Genomic DNA, 24,288 nt, shown 5'->3' on the forward strand with positions numbered 1-24,288 from the left:
CGGGTTGGGGTTGCCGACTTTGTCAGCAGCCGCGATTCCTGCCGCCACACCGCTCCGGGCGCCATGTAATGGCGGGCCCCCATCCTGCAGGTCGCTGCGCCACAGCATCCGCTCCCCTGCCGCCTCATAGCAACTCTCCAGATGCCCAAAGCAAGCCTCTCGGGTGTTGTGTGCTGGGCACCCCCAGGATCAGTGTCAGCAAGCCCCCAGCCTCGCTGTAAACGCCATAATCTGCAGCAGCCAGCCGGAGCTCCACCAACGCGCGCCCAACTCCATCGCCAATCAGACCACGCCCCCCTTAACACTATCTCTGTTCCATCATCTGAGTCTAAGCAATATTGTTTAAAAAGGGTGTTCATGAAGATTATGTGGCTGTTATCCAGATCCCTCCGATTGCCCCCCCCCCCACTCCCCCTGTAGAAAAGGCAATGTTTCAAGTCATCTGCTGGTAGAATGCAAAATAATACTTTTGGTAAGAGTTTTATCGGTAATATCCAATATAAGGAACAATCTAAAACCCGCCATACTCTCTAACCTTTACTCCCCACTAACTCTTCCCCATTATCATCCTCCTGCAACTCTTTCAAACTATGTGTGATCCATGTCAGAGTGATATAGCCCTAAGATCCATTTATGACCACTATATTTAAGTCTTACATACATAATCACCGGTAATTTTATGTGTTATGTAAAGTTCTCCACTACTCTAAGGGGCTAGGTAAATAATGTACGAACAGAGCAGGTAAAATAATTAATCTGTGCAGGTAATGCTGCACTCTCAAGCAACCAAATATTTGTCCCGTCCATATTTATCCGTCCGTGAGATGTTTTTACCAAAAATCCTTTTAGTAACCAGGATGCAGCCCCTCTTCTGCCTTGGAAGAGAGAGGCTATGAAAAAAAAACCTGCCCATTAGACAATGATTCAGATGGAAATCGTAGAAAAAGATGGTTTCATCCTCATGGTTACGGTATAATTTGAAAGAAAACTGTAAATGGTCTGTCCCATTCATACAGCTCACAAACCCATAGTTAGAAATGGGGGTTCTCTAGTTGGCAGGTTGTTACCCAGTCTAAGTAGGGACCCTTCTTCCTAGTCAGGATTAGGGAGTTACACTTCTTAAATAACCCCTGCTCACCCCCTTGGTAGCTTGGATTGAGCAATGAGGCTTATCTCAGAGTCAGTGTGTAAAGCCTTTGCACATAACATACAGCAGTACAGTGAAAACACTACAAAAGGACTCCACGCCAGTTTTCAGGAAAAAAACACCAATATTTATCTATGTAAAGAATCCAACATACAGTTATTCAAAATACTCATATAGCTAAAATAGACTTTAAAAACAGTTCTTTGAAGTTGACAGCTCCGTCCGCGGCTATTATGGCATTGTGAACAAACAAATCCAACAGTTCTGGCTGACCACAGCATCGCGGGACAGCTACTGTGTCGGAAAGACCAACTCAATTGTATCTTTAGAAATGCAAGGCATCAGGGTCCCTGCGATGAGCTCCGAGGAGTCTGCGTCAGCAGGAGTCCGTTACGGTCGGTGCAGGAGTTTTTTGGCCCTTGAAGTCACACACGATACAGGTTGAACTCTGTCTGGTTGAAGTCGGGAGCGACGGCAGGCATCGGGCTGCAGTACGAAGTGCAGGTGTGCTGCGTGCGGTGCCCTCAGACCGCTGTGCAGGCAGTGGCTTGGTGACTCCATCCAGCGATGTCAGTGACACCAGGGCTGTGGTGTGAAGTGGGGCGGTGCTCGTTGTTGTTCTACCAGGATACCGTGCAGGCAGTGGCGTTGTTGTTGCTGAAGTGCTGTTGTCGGCTGACAAACTGGAATCAATGGCGCTGATATCGATGAGCCAAGGCTGCGTTGTGGGACTGGGGGATGCGTCCTGTAACTTAGGATTGGTACCCTCAAACCATGGTGCAGGCAGCAGCGTCAATGTCAGTTTGGAGCAGTGGTGAGACCAGGGCTGTGGTGCGAAACAAGACGGTGCTCCATGTTCTCCATGAGCTGTGTCCTCAGGCCAGGATGCAGGCAGTAGTGTGGGTGACAGCATCGCGTCATCAGCGATAATAGGCTGGCAGTGTGAAGCGAGGCGGTGTGGAGTCCGGTGCCCACAGGTCAAAATGCAAGCCGCAGCTCGGTGGCAGCGTTGAACAGCATCGTCGATGAGTCCAGGTTTGCGGTGCAAAGTGCAACAGTGCCCTCTGCGGTGCCTTCAGGTCATGAAGCCAGCAGCAGCTTTGTTTACAGCGTCAGGTAACTTTTTCGTCTGTTGCAGCACAAACACACCGTACCCACTGCTGGTAGCAGATGAAAATGAAGTCTTTGTTCATGAGACTTCTTGAACAGGGGCAATCTCTATCTCAAGCCCTTGGAGACACTCAGAAAAAAGATTGCAGAAAGTTCTCTCCAGTCCTTTCTCTACCCAAGACAGAAGCAGCTACTGCAAGTCAACAACTCAAAGTGGTAATCTCTCCACACAGCTTCTCCAAGTTTTCTACTTGGCAGGTTCCTTAATCCAAAAGAGTTCTAAAGTAGTGGGGTCCGGACCTTAATAATTATAGCATATTTCCCTTTAAAGTTGGTACAATCAAAGTTCCCCTGGCATACATAAACCATTTCTGCCTGGCTCAGTCCAGGTTCACTTTAGGAGGCAGAGACAGCTTTGTGGAAAGCAGGCACATTCTATTCAGGTGCAAGTGTCAGCTCCTCCCACTACTTGAAATGCAGTCTGGCTCTGAGTCACCCAGGAAAGGCAGGGCACACTTCAACCCTCACTTGTGTCTATTTAGTGTGAATGTCATTCTCTGCCTCTGCCACCCTAAACCCAGACAGAGAATACACAAAAGGCAGAGGCACATATGGGGGTTAAGGATGAAAGTGCCCACTTTCTAAAAGTGGTATTTTTAAAAACACAATATAAAAAGCATCTTTACTAAAAGATGTATTTTTTCAATGCTGAGTTCAGGCATACTAAACAATTTTTTTCTATCAGCCCCCTGGTAAAGTGTTATCAAGCAGCTCCAAGTGAAAACAAAATACACAGTATTTCACTACTAGGACATGCAAAATTCCACCACTACATGTTCTACCTTTTGCATATACTGCACCCTGCCCATGGGGCTACCTTGGGGCTACCTTAGATGTATACAAAAGGAAGAGAAGGGCCTGCCAAGGGTGTGCATTTGCCAGGTCGACATGGCATAAAAACTGCGTGCAGAAACTGCAGTGGAAGGTCTGAGGCAACTTTGAAAAGCTTCTTGTGTGGGTGGCCCTGGGCACACACAGTGCACTCTACTAGAGACATAGGGCCCGATTACGATGCGGGCAGGAAGGACTCCTACCGTTATTGGAGCCCTCCTGCCCACATCATCGTAATCACCAATTTGGATTCCCTTCCGACTGAACCATTTTGATGGGCTCGGTCAGAAGGGAATCCGAATCAGTCTTCCGAATGCCTTTCGACTGGCTCGTCTGCCATTCACACTGCCTTTTTGTGTCAGCCTTTCGAGCAAAAAAAGGCATTGGGAAACAGCTTTGGGGGCCCCCATGGATGCGAAGCTGCTGAATGGCTCGTTGATCCCTGCACCCGTTGGCAAGCACCTTGAGGAATGAACTGCACCCCTGCTCTTTGTTTTGAGAGCATGCATTAGAGTTCGGTCGCATCCTAATTCCTGGGCTGGAACCGAGGACTGGAGGTAATTCGGTTCCAGTTACAGAACAATGCCGGATGGCCTTGGGTCCGTCCGGCATCGTAATTGGCCCCTTAGTAGTAAATCAAATAAGCCATTTATGGTTAATGAGACAGAATATCGAGGTGAAAAAATGTGATCTACATTATTATCAAGTTGTAAATATCGTGGAGTGGAAATATCGAGTGCAAGAATATCGATTTGAAGGTAAGTAATATTGATCTTAAAAATATAGAAGTCATTAATGTCGTTTGCAAAAATATAGCTGTTTAAAATATACATTTTTTAATTCATGTTTTGTATTTTAGTATATATTTTTAATGTATATCATGTAATGTTTTTGTATAAGTATTGTTTGTTTTTCAATATATGTGTTACATTTCTAATATTTATTACATTTAATTTAATTACATTTTGCATCTTTTAGTCCTGTAGCGGTTTGTGGTTTATAGGGGAATAGGTTGGGAAGAAATTTATTTATAAAAAATGAATGACTATTTTTTATTTCATTATATTTATTTAATTGATAGAGATACAGGAGATTACAGGGGAGATAGCTATTAACTGTGTTAATAGATTTGCTGTTTTAGAAGAGGAAACAGGAGACGCACTGGAAGTGATTGCTCAAACTATTGAGAAGGGTGTTAAGGTAAAGGGGTCAAGTGCTGATCCCTATGAGGGCTGCCCAAAATTGTTCAATCTCTAATAGAGCTCTTTTAAAGAAACTAGAGAATTTAGAGAAGGACATGCTTTCTATAAAAAAAATGTTGGAAGCATTATCCCAGAAGGGTAACATCGATAGGGCAAAATCCTCGCAAATCACTACACCTGCAATAGTATCAACACCATGAACCCCGACCGACCCTCTAACCCCCTGCAATCAATCAGAAGGAGGGCTCGTAAAGAAAGGGTTCCTGCACCAAAGATCTCATGCTAGGGACTCACCAGCTGGACAGCATAGTCTCAGCTCTAGGTCATATGCTGAAATTATAAGAACACGGGGTATAGCATCTGGTATTAGACCTGCACACCTGAGTATACAACCTGGTAAGGATACTAGATCGGGTGGCAACGGGATGCCCAGGGCTGCCCCAAACACTCCCCTGCTGGATAATGTTAAAAGAAACTCCAAAGCGATAGTATACATGACCGAGGTCCCAAAATCCAACACGAAATCTGTGTATGAAACCAGAGAATCTATCAAAATAAAGTGATTCATTGGCTCCGACATGTGAGGGGATGTAGATCTATAATAAGGGAGGATTTGATTTTTGTCAGAAGATTGTCTTTGCACAGTTCGCACACAGACTGTATTGAAATTCAACTGTGCAATGAAGCATTGGCAGAGAACCTGGTGGCTCTCGAGTTTCGGACTTGCCCCCCCAAACAATCTATCATACAGATTAGATGCCTGCCCTCATGGTCCGTAGTGGGGGTTAATGATCTTTCAGATCTAAATAAAGTAGACTGACTATCTAAAGACATCCAAAATATTCCTCCGGAATCTAGTCCTATTACTGATGCTATGGAAAAAACCTGTGGCGTAACTAATGCGTTTTTTTAGTTCGCCTCCAAGGAGCTTACTGAATCAGGAGAGAAGCGAGCCATATAAAGGAGGGGAAGGAAATTCAGAAGTGATCCGGTTACTCTCCTGGAACATTGCAGGCCTCAAAAAGAAATTGGCCATTCCAGAATTGAATAAATTCATTGATAATTATGAGATGTGCATGTTCCAGGAGACATGGAGCACAACAGCACTGTACAAAACAGGGTACTCCACCTTTTTTATTCCTGCGGTAAGCCAAGGGAAGGGACGCCCTTCGGGGGGTCTCCATATCTGGGTCAAGGTATCACTGAACCGGGATATCACTGTCCACAACACCAACTCTGAAGATATTTTACATCTATCCTTTAAAGGACCCCTGAATGGCAATAGAGTAGAGCTGTTCAATGTATATGCTAGAGGATGCCCGGGGGCTAAAAATTCTGCCACAATAGCATTACTAGAACTGGCCTTATCAGGCACCGCCCCTCGATCAAATATAATTGTGGGAGGTGACCTGAATTGCACGTATGAACCCCTAAGTGAGGAAGATCTACTAGGGTCTAATGAACAAGATTTGAAACATTCTATTCCAGTGTTGACCTTAAGATCAATTAAGAGATGGACAGCTAGGGCACTACAAATCAATGCTCTAACGAACAAGTTACTTACCCTCGGTAACGCTTTTTCTGGTAGATACAATATCTGCCTGTGGATTCCTCACCTTGTGAATATCCCCTTGCGCCAGCAACATTCGGAAATTCTTTTCGTAGCTTCGCGCCGACGTGGACATGGACGTCATAGAGGCACGGCATCGCTCGCGACTCCGCTGACGTCACTGACGCCTATAATAGGCCCACGCCGGCGTGATGACATCAGTTCCGCCCTTTTTTCCGTGCCTTCGAGGCACACGGACGGACCAATGACAGTAGAAATATACACAGTATACACAGTACAGATATCAAGGTAACACACACAGTGTGAAGCAAATGCAATTAAACATTTGAAATGAACAACTCCTTGACAATAAAATAAAACATTATAGAAACACTGACCTAGAAGGGTGGACAACGGGGAGGAGGGTGGGTCAGTGAGGAATCCACAGGCAGATATTGTATCTACCAGAAAAAGCGTTACCGAAGGTAAGTAACTTGTTCTTCTGATAGATACATCTGCCGTGTGGATTCCTCACCTTGTGAATAGAGTCCCACAGCAGTCCCCACTCCCGGAGGAGGGTGTCCACTCTTCTAGACCAGGAAATCCTGAAGAACAGAGCGAGCAAAATGACCGTCCCTCCTCACTTCGGAATCCATGCAGTAATGCTTCGCGAAAGTGTGGAGGGAAGACCAAGTAGCCGCCCTACAAATATCCTCTACAGGAACACCTCTAGCCAAAGCAGAGGTTGACGACTTAGCTCTAGTAGAATGAGCCCTTATATCCTCTGGAGGATCCTTACCGGCCAAAGAGTAGCAGATCTTTATACAGAGGACGATCCATCTCGATAAAGTTCTTTTATGGACCGCTCTTCCTCTCTTGCAGCCAACAAAACCAATGAAGAGCTGGTCATCCAACCGACAGTCTTTAGTCCTGTCCAGGTAAAAAGACACCTCCCTCTTGGGGTCCAGACGGTGTAACCTCACCTCCTCCTTGGAAGGGTGTGGGGGAGGATAAAAGGTAGGGAGGGTAACAGATTGACCAAGGTGGAAAGGAGTCACCACCTTAGGCAGAAAAGCAGCCCTGGTCCTAAGAACCATTCGATCAGCATGAATGGACAAGAAAGGGGGCTTAGAACTAAGAGCTTGAAGCTCACTTACCCTCCTTGCCGAGGTAATCGCAACGAGGAAAACTGTCTTAAGAGTCAAAAGCCTCATAGGACATTTGTGAAGAGGCTCAAAGGGAGCACCCATCAGAAAGGTCAAAACAAGATTTAAGTCCCACTGAGGCACAATAAAAGGTGTAGGAGGGAACTTATTCGTGAGGCCCTTCAAAAACCTCAAAACCACAGGAGATTTAAAAAGAGAAGGCTGGTCGGGCAAGCAGAGAAATGCCGACAGCGCTGAAAGATAACCCTTCACTGTGGCAACAGCAAGCCCCTGTTGCGCCAGAGATAGGGCAAACCGAAGAACATCAGATAAGTGGGCACTCAAAGGGTCTACAGATTTCTCCCCAGACCATGAGACAAATTTCGACCACCTATAAGAATAGATGGTCGAGGAAGACTTCCACAACGTCGATCTGGATTCGGCATCAGAGCTGATGGAACCGGCATCGAAGGATTCGGAGTCGACGACTTCGGCGTCGATGGCTTCGGAGACGAAGGCCTCGCCGGCGTCGGAAGATGCCAATGCGGCGCCGGAGCCGGCATAAAGGGCATAAAGGGCGCTGGGGCATAGGTTTGGGGGACACCCAGTCCAAATGCCATCGGACCCGTGGGACCAACAGGCATCCCAGAGGGGTACATAGCCCTGGAGTAGATACCATACATCGCATTTAGAAAATGCGACGGATCGGACCTGGAGCCGGGAAGGCTGGAAAAGAACCCTCAGGTGGATCTCGAGGGCGCGGAGTCGATACGATGTCGACCTCCCCTTCAGGCTGGTGCACCGGAGTCGACAGACCTTCGGGCAATGGAGCCTCACCCCCTCCAACTGTCTCGTCCTCACCTTCATCCTCCCGATCCGGAGAACGTGCTGGATCCGGGGATGGAACCGCCGTCTGCTTCGGCGAACCAGGTGAATTCGCATGCGATGCACCTCCGGCGTCATGCTCTTCCGAAGCCGAAGACACCACTTCTTTCTCTAACAGCTTCACCTGCGACTTCGGCTTAGAACCCGAATCTTTCTTGGAACAATGTCGGGATTCATGAGATCTTTTCCTATGCTTCTTTTTCGAAGACCTCGAAGCATGGGCCGAGGACGAATCCGAACGCGACCTCGAGCGAGATCTTGACCTCGAGCGTCGATTCCGCGACCTCGATTTCTTCTTCTCCTTACTTCCTTTAAGCTTTGCAACAATAAGCTTAGCTTCTCTCTCCCGGAGGGCTTTAGGAGTCATCTTCCTGCAGGAACTGCAGTCTTTGACGTCGTGGTCGGAGCTAAGACACCACAAACAGCATTCATGCGGGTCCGTAATGGACATAGCCTTTCCGCATTCCCCACAGGCCTTGAAACCCGTCTTCTTCGAAGACATGTCGAATGAGAAGATACAGAAATATTAATAAAGCAAAGTAACAAAGTTACTGAGAAAGCTATGGACGATTCCTAGAAAACCGTTAGCGTCGACGATGCGGAAAAAAGGGAACTGATGTCATCACGCTGGCGTGGGCCTATTATAGGCGTCGGTGACGTCAGCGGAGTTGCGAGCGATGCCGTGCCTCTATGACGTCCATGTCCACGTCGGCGCGAACCTACGAAAAGAATTTCTGAATGTTGCTGGCGCAAGGGGATATTCACAAGCTGAGGTATCCACACGACAGATGTATCTATCAGAAATTGGAATACAATTTACGTGCATTAAATGGTAGAACAACCTCGGATCCATATGGGTCATGACCTTTAACAGACTCAATGGCCCTTCGCGTATTGACTACATCCTCCTGGATACTAAATTATGGGGGAATGTGGTCGATATGGAGGTTAAGCAGATGCCGGACAGCGACCATAACCCCCTCTGCATGGAAATTAGATGGGACTGCAAGAGGAAGACAAGTGATCTACTGTTCACCAAAGAAGTAGTCCCAACAAACTCCAACCGCAGGTTAAAATGGGATAAGGTGGCTTGTCAAGAGAACATCCTGACTAGTATAGGCGATTTGATTAAATCAAAAAGTGCAGAATTATCAACGCTCCTTACTGTGCAGGACGAAGGAATTAAATTAGATCTTAGTGGAATTTATGGGGAATTAATATTAAATATAGGTTCATATTTTAAGGTTAAAGTTACCGGAGGACATAAAAATAAACTAGTTAAAAGTGGCAATTTATGGTTTACAGCTAACTGTAGAGAAAAGAGAAAGGCTATTTCATTGGCTCTCCAGAAAAAAGATCCTATAGCAGTAAGGATGGCCAGAGTAGACTATAATAGAACCATAGAATTAGCAAAACGTGTTTGGGAGGAAGACCACTGGCAGGAACACAAAAGGGCGGCCTCTGAAAAGGACTCTACTCTATTCTGGGACTTAACCCTTTCGATGCTGATGACGAGCTGGGCTCGTCATGGTGCACAGTGGTCGTGTGCTGATGACGAGCCCAGCTCGTCATAAAACAATGAAATATAGCAATTTCCAGCACAGGAGGGGAATTGCCTTAGCAGCGAAGGTGTTAATAAATAAACTCAATAGAAGGGGAATAGAGTCTGTCCAAAACCATATAACTGAACAGCAATGGTACTCCCACTTTTTACATCTCTATTGCCATGAGGCTGACACAGAGCAACCATTAGGCGCAGAATTAGCATTAGAACCAGAACATGCATGTCTTAACGTAGTAGACCCTTTTACATTAACAGAGGTCCAATTGGCTATTAAAAATATAGCGCCTGGGAAGGCTGCTGGCCCGGTTGGCCTGCAAGGTGATTTACTTCTACATGATCCCACTCTATGGGCCAATTTCATCCTTCTTTTGATGAACCTTCCCGTCCAGGGTCACCCAGTCCCCGAGTCATGGAAAGGGGCAGAAGTGGTTACAATATATAAGAAGGGGGCCAAAGAGGACCCTGCCAACTACAGACCTATAAGTTTGATCGATGTAATTCAGAAAGTGGTTGGCAGGGTCTTCATCTCTAGAATTGTGTCCTAGCTAGAGGAGGGAAATATCCTAACACACTTACAAGCAGGGTTCAGGAGGAAGGTGGGCACGATGGACCAGGTTTTCAGATTTGCTGCGATATACTGGAAAGCCGTGTCCATCGGGAAAGGCTCAATATATCTGGCCTTTATAGATCTCAAAACCGCCTTCGATCTTGTGCCCCGTGCTAAACTATGGGAAGTGCTCCAGGATATGGGTCTCCCACGATACCTCCTGGAGCTGATAAAAAGACTACATGAGGGCACCTATGCAAGAATTAGATGGGGAGGCCAGGGCAATTTGACCGGGAGGATACCAGTGAACAGGGGGGTCCGTCAGGTTTGTGCGATGGCTCCGACTCTGTCCTCTCTCTTTGTAAATGGGGTGGCAGACCATTTGAGAGAGGACCCAGCCGACGCCCCAACCCTGGCGGGAGATAAGATACCGACCCTCCTCTTCGCGGATGACACCCTCCTGATGTCCAAGACCCCCTCTGGCCTTCAGAAACTTCTAGACAGGTTTAACTTGTTCTGTGAAGAATGCGGCTTAACCATCAACACAACTAAAACCAAACTGATGGTGCTATCCCAGACCAAAAAACCTAGAAAGATCAACGTCACCCTCAATGGAACCAGGCTTGAGGATGTAGATGCTTTTGACTATCTGGGAGTAAGGGTCAATCATAGAATGAAATGGGACTCCCATGTGGCCAAAATGCTTTTAAATCTCAAAAGAGTGTCAGGGGCTATCTCAAGAGATCACCGAGCCTCCTACAGCAGACCTATTGCCCCCGCTTTAGCTGTTTACGATGGGAAGGCACTGGCCGCTGCAGTATATGGGTCGGAACTATGGGGTTTCGACAAGACTGCAGACCTAGTTAAAGCTGAGAACAAGTTTTTAAGAGATCTAGTCGGCCTCCCACTCTCTACCCCTTTAAAACCACTTCTTCATGATATGGGGCGGTGATCTATCAAAGATATAGTTTACCTTCGCCCATTGCTATATTGGGTGCGACTAAGAAGGACTCCAGAGCTAGCAAGCTATGCAGCAGCCTTCGACAAACTTATTAATTTGAATGGCTCAAAGTAAATCGTATGGCTGAACAAACTGAAGGAGTTGGTTAACAATCTAGGGTTGAGTGAAGCGTGGCTATCCCAGTCTCCTCCCCCGAAAGAAACGGTTAAGAAAATCTACTGGGACTGGGTGCAAGACAAGGATCTAAAAGACACTAGGTGGGGAACTGTAACTGATCAGTTCCTAGAGCACAAACCTGAGAAGAAACTGGAACCCTTTTTAGACTTAAACACCTAGAGATAGAACTCTCCATCTAAAACTGAGGTATGGGACACTTCCGTTGAATGAATTCACTAAATGTTGGAAATCTTCTGTGTCTCACCAAGCTACTTGTCCTGGATGTGCTAACCCCACCGAATCCCTAGCACATTTTGTGTTTGCCTGCAGTGCCTATAGGGGGGCCAGAAAGAGATGGCTGAAACCTGTATGCAGGGAACTAGGAGTGAGGCACTGCATGATGGCCCTTCGGATCTTGAGAACGGACACAACTTCTACGATGGTCATTTGTGGAATAGCAAAGTACTTGGGAAGAGCCTGGCAGATTCGTTCTAAACTTATCCAGTTGAAAATGAGCAAGTAAACAAAGACTAATCAATCTGGCTGATCATGGAAAGACTATCACTGCACAATGTCTTTTAATTGTGTATATTGACTTTGTATTTTAACATTTATTTAATTTTTTCTGTATTATGAACTAAGATGAATATGAACCTTACTTTTTATAATGAAATTGTACCTACTTTTATGATAAAAATGTTATCGAATAAAGTATTACAACTGATATTTAATAATGTTAAATGTGCTTTCAATTTGTTTTTGGTAAATTTTATGTGTGGGTTGTGGGATTTATGGGAGTAAAAGGTGGGAAGTAATTTATTTTTAAATGATAAATAATTAGTTAATTCATATTAATTAATTAATTGATAATTAATTATGGTAATAGTGTGATTTTTTAGGTGCAGGGTTTGGGGCTAATAGTGGTAAAGGGTGAGAAATTATTTATTTTTAATTAATTAATAATTAATTGTTAATAATTAATTGATAATTAATTACGTTAATTGTGTCATTTTCTTTTTAGGTGCGGGTTGTGGCGTTAATAGGGGCAAAGGGTGGGAAGTAATTTATTTTTAATTAATTAATAATTAGTTGATAATTAATTAATTGATAATTATTTTAATTGCTCAATTACATTTTTTGGGGTGTATATTTTGGGTTTATAGGAGTAAAGGGTGGGGATAAATTTATTTGACTTATTTTATAATTAGTTGTTAAATACTATTAGTTATTTAATTGAAAATGTATTTAAATTGTGTAATTAATGTTTTTAAAGTTCAATTTTAGGTGCAGGTTGTGGGGAGTATAGGGTTAATGAGTGGGAAGTTAATTTTAATGAATTATAGTTCGGTTTTTAATTAATAATATTTGTCTAATTGATAATTTGTTATGTTAATTGTGCAAATATTTTTTTTTCTTACATTTTAGATGTGGGTTCTGAGATTTGTAGGGGCATGGAGTGGGGAGTTGATCAATTTTAGGCAATTCATAATTTTATAAAAAATGAATAATGAATAATTATTTTTAATTTAATAATGAATTGTGTTGTGCGTTTTGTGAGGGTATATTGTGGGAAGCACATTGATTATATTTAATTAATGAAAATTAATTAGATGAACATTTACATTAATAGTGTAAATAATTTTTTGGGTGCAGGTTCTGAGTTTGGTGGCGTTATAGGTTGGAAAGTAACTAAACTAAGTTTATCTAATAATTAATGTTTTTGGTAATAAATAATTCCTAAATAAAAATATTTGTAGGAAAATTACTTTTGTATTTTATTCATAACTAGCTGTACCCGGCCACGCGTTGCTGTGGCTCAGTCTGGTTAAATGGAAGAGAAAGAAAAGAGTAAGCGCACGTTTCTATATGTTTAATTTCACAATGCTTGTGGGTATACAATATGTTTTTATGACTATTGTCTCTATGCATCCCTTGTAGTTGTTGCGCAGCAAACAAATTGATAGGGTCTGTTTGGTTTTTTTTTTTTTTTTTTAATTTTTAAAACCTTTATTGAAAAATTGCACACAGCTATTTAGCCTGACATCCCGGAGGCAAGGCAGCATCGTGAATCAGAAGAGCAATAGTGCAAGAACATCGAACACAGTACTGTGAAGGTTGTTTTTGTATTTTATATAAAGAAGGAACATTAAAACAAAGAAAGGAAAAGACGCCAAGGGCGCCGAAGAGTGGCAATGGGGCAGGGAGAGCCTACGAGGTGCCGGAGCGGGGCAGGGAACAGCATACACTGGAGCATAAGTACAAAAAGTAGAGCAGGATAAAGGGGGGGAAAAGGAAGAAACGGGAGTCAGCAGCGTATCTAGAAACAGTTGGTGTCACAGGTTATGGCGACAAATGTTCTACCAAAGAAACAGGTTCAGGGGGCAAGCAAATTTCTCCCCTGTAAGCATTCCACGCCCCCCACACTTTCGACCACTTTCTGGGCTTACCCCTGGCAGTGTAAACTGTCTTTTCCCTAAACATACACCAATCCATGTTGGCCTTCCATTGTACCACCAGGGGAGCCGTCGCAGCCCCCCATTTCTGCGCAATGACGCGTTTAGCCACCATGTTGCCAAGGGTCACCCACTGCGTCTGAGCCACATTATAGTCGGACGGCTCCCAGATGTTAAGGAGGCATCTCCTAGCCTCTGCAGTCGCCGCTACCCCAGTCACCTCTTCCATGACCCGATGCACCCGTCTCCAGTAGGAAGCTATGACAGGGCATTCCCAGAGAATATGTAGGAAAGTAGCTGAGGCGCCACAGCCACGGCGACAGAGCCCATCGGCCGAGTAGCCCATGTGTACAAGTCGGGGGCCAGTCACGTACACCCTGTGCAAAATCTTGAACTGCACCAGTCGGAGACGAGAGGAAATGGCGACCTCCTTAGGGGAAGACACAGCACTTTGCCAGTCCTCGTCGTCGATTTCCAGGCCATCGCGCACCCATTGCTCCCGCACGCCGAGGAGGAGGTCAGTACGGACATTAATCAGCTTCTTGTATGACAGTGAAATGGCACTGTCAGGCATATGACCGTCCAACACCCTATCCTCCAGCGGGGAGCTTTCCGGGATCGCCCCCTCGGTCGGCTTTGCAGATAACCGCGCGCGTCGCAGCTGGGCATAACGGAAGAACTCTGCGCCGCCCAGCTGATACTCAGCCTGTAGCTGGGAGAAGGTCTTAATCTCGCCCTTAGAGATCATATCGTCCACCCTGGAAATTCCTATGAGGTCCCATTTATCAAAGCCCTTGGTGTGCCATAACTTGCCCAGAATATCGGAATCGTACAAGGGGGTAAATCTAGTCAGCCTGCCCTGCCAACCCTGCGCCTTGGTGATCGTGCGCCAGATTTGGACAGCTGTCCTCGTTGGACCCGACAATCGCCCGTCCAGAGACCTCGAATACAGTGCCCTATAGTAGTTGCCGCCCCCTAAGAGCCACCTGTCCATGGCATAGCCAGGGTTGTGTTCCGGGCCGTAAAAACCATGATTGATAGCCGCCAACTAGGAGGCCCAGTAGTATCTACGAACATCCGGCAATGCAATACCCCCGTCGTACCACGGGAGCGTGAGCTTCGTGGTGGCAACGCGGGGACGGCCATCCCAGAGCAAAGCGCGCTGAAGGCTCTCAATCTCTCGAAAGTAGCGGGCGGGAACCGGATCCTGCGTGTTCTGCAGGGCATACAAAAACCTGGGCAGCGACATCATCTTGAATAGTGCCGCTCGACCAAGTAAGGAGAGTGGAAGCTTGCGCCAACCCTCCACGTCACGCCGAAGGCGCTGAAGAGGGGGAAGCAAGTTGTGGTCGTATCTCACCCTCGCATTACCGGAAATATAAATCCCCAGATACTTAAAGCCCTGGCTGGCCACCTGAATGTTGCAGCCTCTAGGAAGGCGCGGTGTGTCCCCTTTCAGCACGTACAGGAAGGACTTGGCCCAGTTGATAATGAGGCCAGAGTACCTGCCAAAAAGTCTGAGTACATCGCATGCCACAATGAGCGACTTGCCAGGGGAAGTGAGGTAAAGCAGAATGTCGTCAGCGTAGAGCGAAATTCTGTCCTTAAAGCCAGGAGCCCAGCTTATGCCATGCAGATCCGGGTGAGTGCGCATCATGGCCGCAAGTGGTTCAAGAGCGAGCGCAAACAAGAGAGGTGACAAGGGGCAGCCCTGTCTGGTGCCTCTATGGAGGGCAAAGGACGCCGAAATGCGGCCATTGACGGCAACGTTAGCCAACGGGTCAGCATAAAGGAGCTTTACCCAGGCAATAAACACCGGGCCAAAACCGAGCTTCGACAAGACCGCCCAGAGGTAGCTCCATTCGAGAGAATCGAAGGCCATTGTGGCGTCCAAAGAGGCAAGGACAGCCGGCTTCTCCAGGGTGTGAGCCCTGGCCATAACGCCATGGAGTCTACGCAGGTTAAGGGCAGTGTTGCGATGAGGAATAAAGCCCGACTGGTCCGGGTGCACTAAGTCGCCAATAAGTCCAACCAGTCGATTGGCGAGTAGCTTGGCGAGGATCTTGGGCTCGGCATTGAGGAGGGAGATGGGCCGATAAGAACGACACAAATCTCTCGGCTTCCCGTCCTTATGGATGACCACGATGGTGGCCAGTCTCTGGTCCAAAGGAAGTAGGCCGGTGTCCCGTGCCTCCAAAAACATGTTACGAAGGTGCGGGGAGACCACATCCGGTCTGATCTTATATAGCTCAACCGGGATGCCATTAGGGCCCGACGCCTTGCCCGAACTGAGTGAGCGAATCGCAAGGGCGATTTCGTCAACCGAGATGTCTCTGTCCAAGTCGTCGCGTTCCTCGTCCGAGAGGCAGGGAAGCTCGACTGTCGAAAGAAGCTCCGTCGAGTCGAGCTCAGACCGGTCCGAAACAGAAGTGTAAACATCTCGGAAATAGTCGGCGAAGGACTCGGCAATGGCTCCGGGGTCAGACACAACGACACCGTCATCACCCAAAATCTCGGGTACGACCCGACTAGCCATCTCCCTCCTATCCAGCCAGGCTAGCAACTTCCCAGCCTTATCGCCGACATCATATATACGACCCTGCTGTTCTTTAGCTATAGTAAGGGCCGCGTTTGTGGCAAGGTCACGGTATTCCGCCTGTTTGAGGGAAAGGGCGTGCAGGAGAGAGGGGTCGGGGTCCGTCTCCAGTTGGGAGTCTAACTCCACGAGTTCCTCCTCAATATGCACCAAGTCGGCATCCCTGGCTCTACGGGCCTCCGCTATAAGAGAGAAGGCCGCACCCCTCAAAACAGTTTTAAACGCCTCCCATAGAGTCGCAGCCGAGCAAACCGAACCCTCATTCTCAGAAAAGTAGAGGTCGATAGCCTTGGCCAGTAGACTACGAGTCTTGGGGTTACGGAAGTACCATGGATTGATAGCCTCCGGCCGGTCCGACAAAACAATGTCAAAGTCGAAAGAGACCCACACCGGTGAATGGTCAGAGATGCCCCGTGCCAGGAATCGGGCTTCAGAGACAGCGGGCGCACATGCAGCCAACGTGAGGACATAGTCAATACGGGACAGACTGCCATGGGCACCGGAGTGAAAGGAGAAATGACGGAGCGTGGGATGTAGCAGCCGCCAGCTATCCACCAGTCCCATAGTCTCAAGGAAAGAGGGCAACCAGAGTTGGGAACCCCGGAGGTCTCTAGGCGGTTGGCGATCCAAAGAGCCGGAGCAGACCGAGTTAAGATCACCCCCCAGTAGCAGCAAACCAACAGGCAAATTCAAAATGGCGCCACCAAGGTCTTGGAAAGTGCTAGCTTGCAGGCCCGGGGGAACGTAAACTGAAAGTAGAGTCAAGGCACGCCCCTCCCACTGTCCCGTGACTGCGGTGTAGCGTCCCCTCTCATCTATCAGAGTGACGTCAATCTCAAAAGGAAGAGACGTGCGAACAAGAACCCCCGCCCCACAAGAGCCCGATGAGAACCCCGAGTGGGCAACCATTTTGTATCCCTTACGGTTAAGCGCCTTACATGTATTACCAACCAGATGCGTCTCTTGAAGAAGAACGACATCAGGCATGTGACGTTTAATCAGTTGAATCACAACCCCCCTCTTGATGCGGTCACCCAACCCGTTAACATTCCAACTGAGTACATGTAATTTCCTACCCCCCATCATCATGGTGCCAGCCCCACCCAACCCCAGCAAACCTCAACAGCAATCGAAACTGAACAGTGTGTACAACCCATTGCCATAGAGAAAGAGAGAGAAGTAAAGAAGCAAACAAACAAATTGTCCCAAAACCACCCCCCACCCTGCACTCCTGCAGCAGACTAAAAAGCCCCCCCTAACCAGCAGTGTGCCTGTCGCCCCATTAACTAGCCTACAGAAAGTCCCCAGAGGAGTAAGGAATCTCCGCAAACCCCTCCCGCCACCCTCCTTGTAAACGACAGGAGAGTCATCAACATCGAAGTAGAGTTGGTATTAGCAGTCACAGGGGTATCAACCGCAAAGTTCCGCACAGTAGAAACAAGTCCTAGAGATCAGAACCACCAGTTGCGCCTCCGGAATGATCGTCCTGGTCCTCCCGGCGTTGTGGCAAAGTGTCCAGCCAGTCGCTTGCATTGTCCGGCACATCAAAGAACAGGGCACGGCTATCATACTCTATCCGAAGTTTGGCAGGGAACAGCATCGAATACTTAAGGCCCATGTCTCTCAGGCGCCGCTTCACACCTGCAAAACTCTGGCGCTGTCTCTGCACGGCTCTAGTGAAATCCGGATAAAAGTGCACCTCCGAGTTCTGGTATTTGAGCGGGCCATGCCGTCTGGACGCCTGAAGGATAACATCCCGGTCTCTAAAGTTAAAGAGCTGGGCAATGATGGGCCTGGGCGCCATGCCCGACTTCGGCGGGCCGCCCGGGACCCGATGGGCACGCTCCACCGAGAAAAAGTTGCTCAGGCCTGAGGGTGCGAGATGCGTCTGCACTAAGTCCTCCACAAAAAGGTCCACTGCCGCCTCCTCTGCTCCCTCCGGAACACCAATAATACGGACATTCTGCCGCCTGGCACGTCCTTCAAAGTCCTCCAGCCTTCTGGAGAATTGATCATTGGCCAGTCTCAGGGTCCTGACCTCCGTCTGCAGGTCCGAGACGTCGGTGGTTAGACTGGAGGTCTTGAGATCCAGGGACTTCACTCGGTCGTTGGTTTTCCCCAAGTCAGCCCTGATAAGAGTTAGGTCCACAGCCAGAGTGTCCACCTTGTGAGTCAGGCCTCATGTTGTTTTTGCATTTCTGAGCGAATGCCCGCAATGGCGCCCATAACGTCGCTCAGGGTAGGCTCCGAGCCCTCAGGCGAGCCCACACGATGAAGGTCTTTAGAGGAGGCCACCACAGTGGGTGAGGTCCATTGCTGAGCATATCGGTCGATTGTATTAAACTGCTTTTGGGCCGTCCTACGAACCCCTCTGTTCGACGATCTGTCGGGGTCCCCTCTGCCAGCCATCTTGGGTCCCAGAAGAACAAAGGGCTACTTCGCCAGAGCAAGGGACACACGGACAGCGGTGAGGCAGCGCCAGTAATCACACCAAGCAGGCAGTAGGCAACTCCGCAGCCACAAGCACTCCGTCAGCAGGGACCTCGAACAGCCGCTCCGCATTCCAATCGTGCGGAGCGTCGGTGAGAGCAGCAGCGACCCAGGAGACAATGGCGCATCCCTGGCACGGAGTTCAACACGACGTAGTTTTGACTAGGAACCACCGATTTGGAAGCGGAAAGCTGCTCCCGTGTCTGCGACCAGTCACCAATTAGAATCCACTGACTTGGATCAGGATTTCCAACAGGATGTTTGCGGAGGGTCGGAGGGTCCGCGGAGCTCCGAGCTTACGCGGCCATCTTGGTCGCCCGATAAGCTCCTCCGGGTCTGTTTGGCTTTTGATTAAAAACGTGCGTATCATACACGTGCGTATTCAAATCCAACGTTGTGTATATATAAACACGTACTAATGTTGCAAAGTGAACCAACTCCTCCCCCCTCCCTCCACCCACTTCCCGGTCTGCCATCCTGACACCAACTGTCCATCCTAATATATGTAGACTATTGTCTCTATGCGTCCTTTCTTAGGGGGTCATTAGGATCGCGGACGGACCCCTGAGGAGAAGGGAACGTCCGCAGGGGCTGCGGCATTCCCTCCGAGTAGATTAGGATGTGACCGCCAGGGTGGCGGTCACATCCTCTATCTTTAACATTGCGCTGGGTGCAGCTTCAAGCTGCACCCGCCGCAAGGTTAAAAATGCATGCATTGCATAGGTACCCCCCATATGCAACCCCCACCCCTCCTTCACCCAGGGGGCCCGCAACGGGCCCCGAAGTGAAAGTCCGTATGGTTTTCCACGGCGGAAAAGCTGCCGTGGAAAAGCATGTATTCACCACCATCCTAATATGGCTGGCGGTGTCTGATAGACACCGCCAGCCATGTTAGAGCTTTTCCGCCGCGGTCGGAAAAGCTGCAGACGGAATTCCAGACCCACCAGCCATCCTAATTTGGCGGTGGGTCTTTGGAGGCTCTGCAGTGGTTTTTCCACATCCTCCGGGCCGGCGGAAGCCACCGCCGGCCCGGAGGATGCGGAAAAACTGCTATCATAATCGGCCCCTTAATTTTGGAAAGTGAACCAACTCCTCCACCCTCCCTCCACCCACTTCCCGGTCTGCCTTCCTGACACCAACTGTCCATCCTAATATATGTAGACTATTGTCTCTATGCGTCCTTTCTTAATGTTGCAAAGTGAACCAACTCCTCCCCCCAACCTCCAACCACTTCCCGGTCTGCCATCCTGACACCAACTGTCCATCCTAATATATGTAGACTATTGTCTTTATGTGTCCGTTGTAGTTGTTGCGCAGCAACCAAATCGATAGGGTCTGTTCGGCCTTACGATTAAAAACACGCACGGATTGGACACGCGCATATTCTAATCCAACATTGTGTATATATAAACACACGCTTAATCGAATCCAACGTTGTGTAAAAATTTCAAAGGAATCAGTGATGAACTTTTGGGGATTTAAGATTTTGAACAAACGAACATTGACATTTTTCTGTGTCTTTTCGGGCTTTCGATTAAAAACAACTGCGTATTCGACACGCGTGTATTCAAATCCAACGTTGTGTATATAAAAACACGCGAGTATTCGAATCCAACGTTGTGTCAAAATTTCAAAGCAATCGGTTAAGAACTTACGGAGATTTACAATTTGGAACAAACAAACATTTACATTTTTATTTATAGATAATATTTGTAGGTATTTGTGATATGTATTGAACATTATAATACATTTTTACTTATTTTAATATTTTTATATATGTATATATATATATATCTTTTTTTTCTTTACTAAGTTTTTAGAATATTTTTATTTTGTTGAAGATATGGTGTTGGTTTTTCATGTTGAACTGACTGAAGTGGGAATAGTAAGTTTTACCCCGCCGCTATCCAACACTTTCCCTACTGTTGCATTTACTGGAGTGGGAATAGTAAATTTTACCCCTTCACGATCCAACTCTTTCCCTACTGTTGTAGTGACTGACTAGAGTGGGAATTGCAAATGTTACCCCTCCGTAATCCAGCACTTTCACTACTGTTGCACTGACTGGAGTGAGAATAGTAAATTTTTCCTCTCCGCAATCCAGCGTTTTCCCTACTATTGCACTGACTGGAGTAGGAATATAAAATGTTACCCCTGCACAATCCAACACTTTCCCTACTGTTTATTGCTATGTTAAGTGTGGTGGAAATAGCAAATTGTAGTATTTTGTAACATATTTTATGTAATTTTATATTTATTGTAGTTAGAATTGTAAACCTTATTTTTGTGTTGTGTAAAATATTTTGTTACTGTTGTGTTGTTTTAGGTGGTAGTAATTATGTTTATGTTTAAATCAGTTGAATATATATTTGTTTAATGTGGTGGGAAGTGTATATATATTTATTTAAATTTGTAATCATGTATTTTATGTTGCAATTTATATAATTATTGTGTTTGATCAGTTATAATTATAATATTATAATTTGCAATATTTTTTATTTGCAACTTATTTTTAATTAAATTGTAAAATCTTTGTGTTTAATTTTAAATTAAATTGCTTCCTTTTTTAAATATTTATATTTAAATATGTTTACATATATTTTTGATAATATTATGCTATATAGGATTTTGTAAATTATATTATTAATTAAAATATTAGTTTATATTTGTTATATATGTATAATTAGATATATATATTTTATGTATATATATATATATATATATATATATATATGCTTATTTTTTTTAAATAAGTTTATTTGTTGCATCTTTTCAAATATACATTTAATCATATTTTGTTTGTAAATTAAAGTTATATGTATTTTAAATTCGATATTTAATAAAACAATATTATTGTAAACTATATTTTTTTGTTTTAATATTTTTGTACCTGTTCAAATATAGGGAGTCCATATTTTTGCATTCTATATTTTTACCTCGATTTTTTTTAATATCTATATTTATGTGGCTGAGATTCTCTCTGTGAACCCAATTATGGAAACACCAATCCATAAACACAATTTACAATAGCAGCAATTGCACTTTAGTACTGATCAGCAGTATTAAAGTGCACAGAAACACTAAACCAGCAAAAACAATATCCAGAATACTGCCTTACAAGCCACAAATCTATCTGTTGTCTGAGCCAGTATGATATCTGACGCAAGTCCCTCTATAAAGGTATATAAAGAGGTGGTGTCTGCATATGTTCAAGGTCATTAAAAAGAAACAACTAAGGGGGTCATTAGGATGGCGGGTGGACTTGAATCCGCCCGCCATCATAGGGGTAACGGGACCGCCCGCCTGTCATTCAGCAGTCCCGCACCCCTGATAATGATGCGAAACCCACCGCGGCAGACGCATCTGCCAAATGGCCATATTGTGCATTTCCCTGGTCAACGTGGAAGGCACCGCGCAATGCCTGCCACCTTGTGCATGGATACCCCCTCACTGCACACCTGACCTCCCCCCCACAGAGGGGGGCCGTAACGGGCCCCCTGAAACCAGCCTCCGCCAGCCTTTGGAACCAGCCTTTGGAACCACCATGGAAAGGCTGGGTAACACCAGCATCATGATCGGGCTGGCGGTGCCTTTGAGGCACCGCCCCCATATCCAAGGCCTTATCCGCTCCGCCAGGCAATCATTATGATTGCCTGTGGCGGAAGCGTGTCGGGCGAGCTTTGCCCCGCCTCACTTGCGGAACAATTTCCCCCATCATCCTGATCTTGTGCGGGGGAAATGGGCATCCCCTGTTGCCTGCCCATAATAGTAATGAGGAGGAGCCGTGTGGCCCCTCTCCCGGAGCCATTAATTGCCCTGGGAATCCCATCCCCCAGGGCTGGCTCCAACTATGTGGGTACCCTGGGACATAGCGGTTTCCCTGCCTGCACTGCAGCAGGCAAGGAAACCTGTGTTTGCTCTCCCTTACCGGAAACAATTTCGAAGCTCCCGCTAAGTGAGAGCAAACACTAAGGGGCTTATTAGGATGGCGGGCGGACCTGAGTCCGCCCACCATCCTAGTGGGAACGGGACCGCCCGCCTGCCATGCGGTGGTCCCGCACCCCTGATCATGATGCGACCGCCACTGTGGCGGTCGCATATGGCATTTCAACATTTCGGCGGGTGCTGCTGGCTGCAGCACCCGCCGCAATGGTAAAATGCCACGTTGTGCATTTCCATGCACAACGTGGCAGGCACCGCGCAGTGCCTGCCACCTTGTGCATGGACATGAGTGCACTACCCACCGCCCACTCCCTCAGGGGCCTGTAATTGGCCTCCAAAGCAACTCCCCACCAGCCTTTCCATGGCGGCATCACCACCATGGAAAGGCCTTAAATCCCAAATATCATAATATGGATGGCGGTGCGATATGGGCCCCAGCTCCGCCCGGCCAGCAATCGTAACGATTGCCAACCAGTGGAAAAGCGGCGGACTCACTTTCCGTCTGATGCCATACCCACCGCCATCGTAATATGGCATTACGAAGGCGTGACGGTCGGCGGTGGCGATCGTTACGCCATTGTAATCACCCCCTAAGTCCACTCTCAGTGGGCAAGAGCAAGAAAAATATTCCCACCCGCTGGAAGTGGATTTCATCTGTTTCCCTGCTTGCTCTGACGCGGGCAGGGAAACAGTAAAAAATATTGCTCCCACACTGCCGAGTGTACACTGTTCTTAGTAGATACTTTTTGATACTCTGTGGTGTATTTCTCATGAGAGTTTCACTATCTGCAAACAGTGTGGTACAGAGTAAATTTCTTCCATAGAGTACACAGTGTTTACAGTACCCAATTTTCTACTGATATCCACTTCACCTACTTCTTTTTACTTTTCAAGATCCCTCAAGAGTCCTGTGAGTTTTGTAATATCTTTTTAGAAACAATATACATTTACTTGCATTAAAGTAGTTATGCCTCAGAGACTTCCTGTCAAAATCTAGGGGTACAGCATTTCTTTCTCCAGGCCCCTTATAAAGCTTTTTTTACTTCATTTCCACAACCTCTGCAATTGTTTACAGTAAACCGTAATGGCGACTATTTCATTTCTAAGCCCTTAACAGCCAGCCAATCAGAGCCAATGCACTTCATTTCTCATTGTAGGCTCAGTGACTGCGAAGGGTTTGATCCAGATAAAGCTGTACGTAGTAGGTTATTAATTTTGGCAAAGACATTGATCATCTTGAAGCACTTGGATTTCTCTGAACACACAGATTGAACACCGTGTGCAATAAGGGTTTCCCATATATCTGTGGTTAATTGTTAATGTGAACTAGGCTACCCTTGAAGTGTATGGTATAGAGTTAATGTTGCACATAACCCATGCTTGCTATACGCATCGGAGATGTATCTCTGATAGCATTAATGATGCGTCATATTATTTTAAGCTATTTTATGCTTACTTTATAGAGCAATGTGTGCAAAAGAAGCTTGGATGATGTCATCAGTGATATCATAAATTATGTCATGGAACATGCCTTGAGTGTTGTAATATGTGAGGTCATAAGCAATGCCAGGCAGGGGCTCAAGTTATAGTTAGCTCCTACTGTGCTAAGTATAACTAGGGAATTTTTGTGTTTTTTGAAAATTCAAAATG

The 24,288-nt window shown here is 46.5% G+C and overlaps 1 protein-coding gene across 1 annotated transcript in view; it reads left to right on the forward strand.

Annotated features, from left to right (window-relative positions):
* The window catches only part of DNAH12 (dynein axonemal heavy chain 12), a 1,291,066-nt gene that overhangs the window by 334,425 nt on the left and 932,353 nt on the right, over positions 1–24,288 (forward strand). The gene's annotated exons all lie outside the window — the stretch shown is intronic.

This window comes from Lissotriton vulgaris, chromosome 9 (genome assembly GCF_964263255.1).
Source record: "Lissotriton vulgaris chromosome 9, aLisVul1.2, whole genome shotgun sequence".
Classification (NCBI taxonomy): Eukaryota; Metazoa; Chordata; class Amphibia; order Caudata; family Salamandridae; genus Lissotriton; species Lissotriton vulgaris.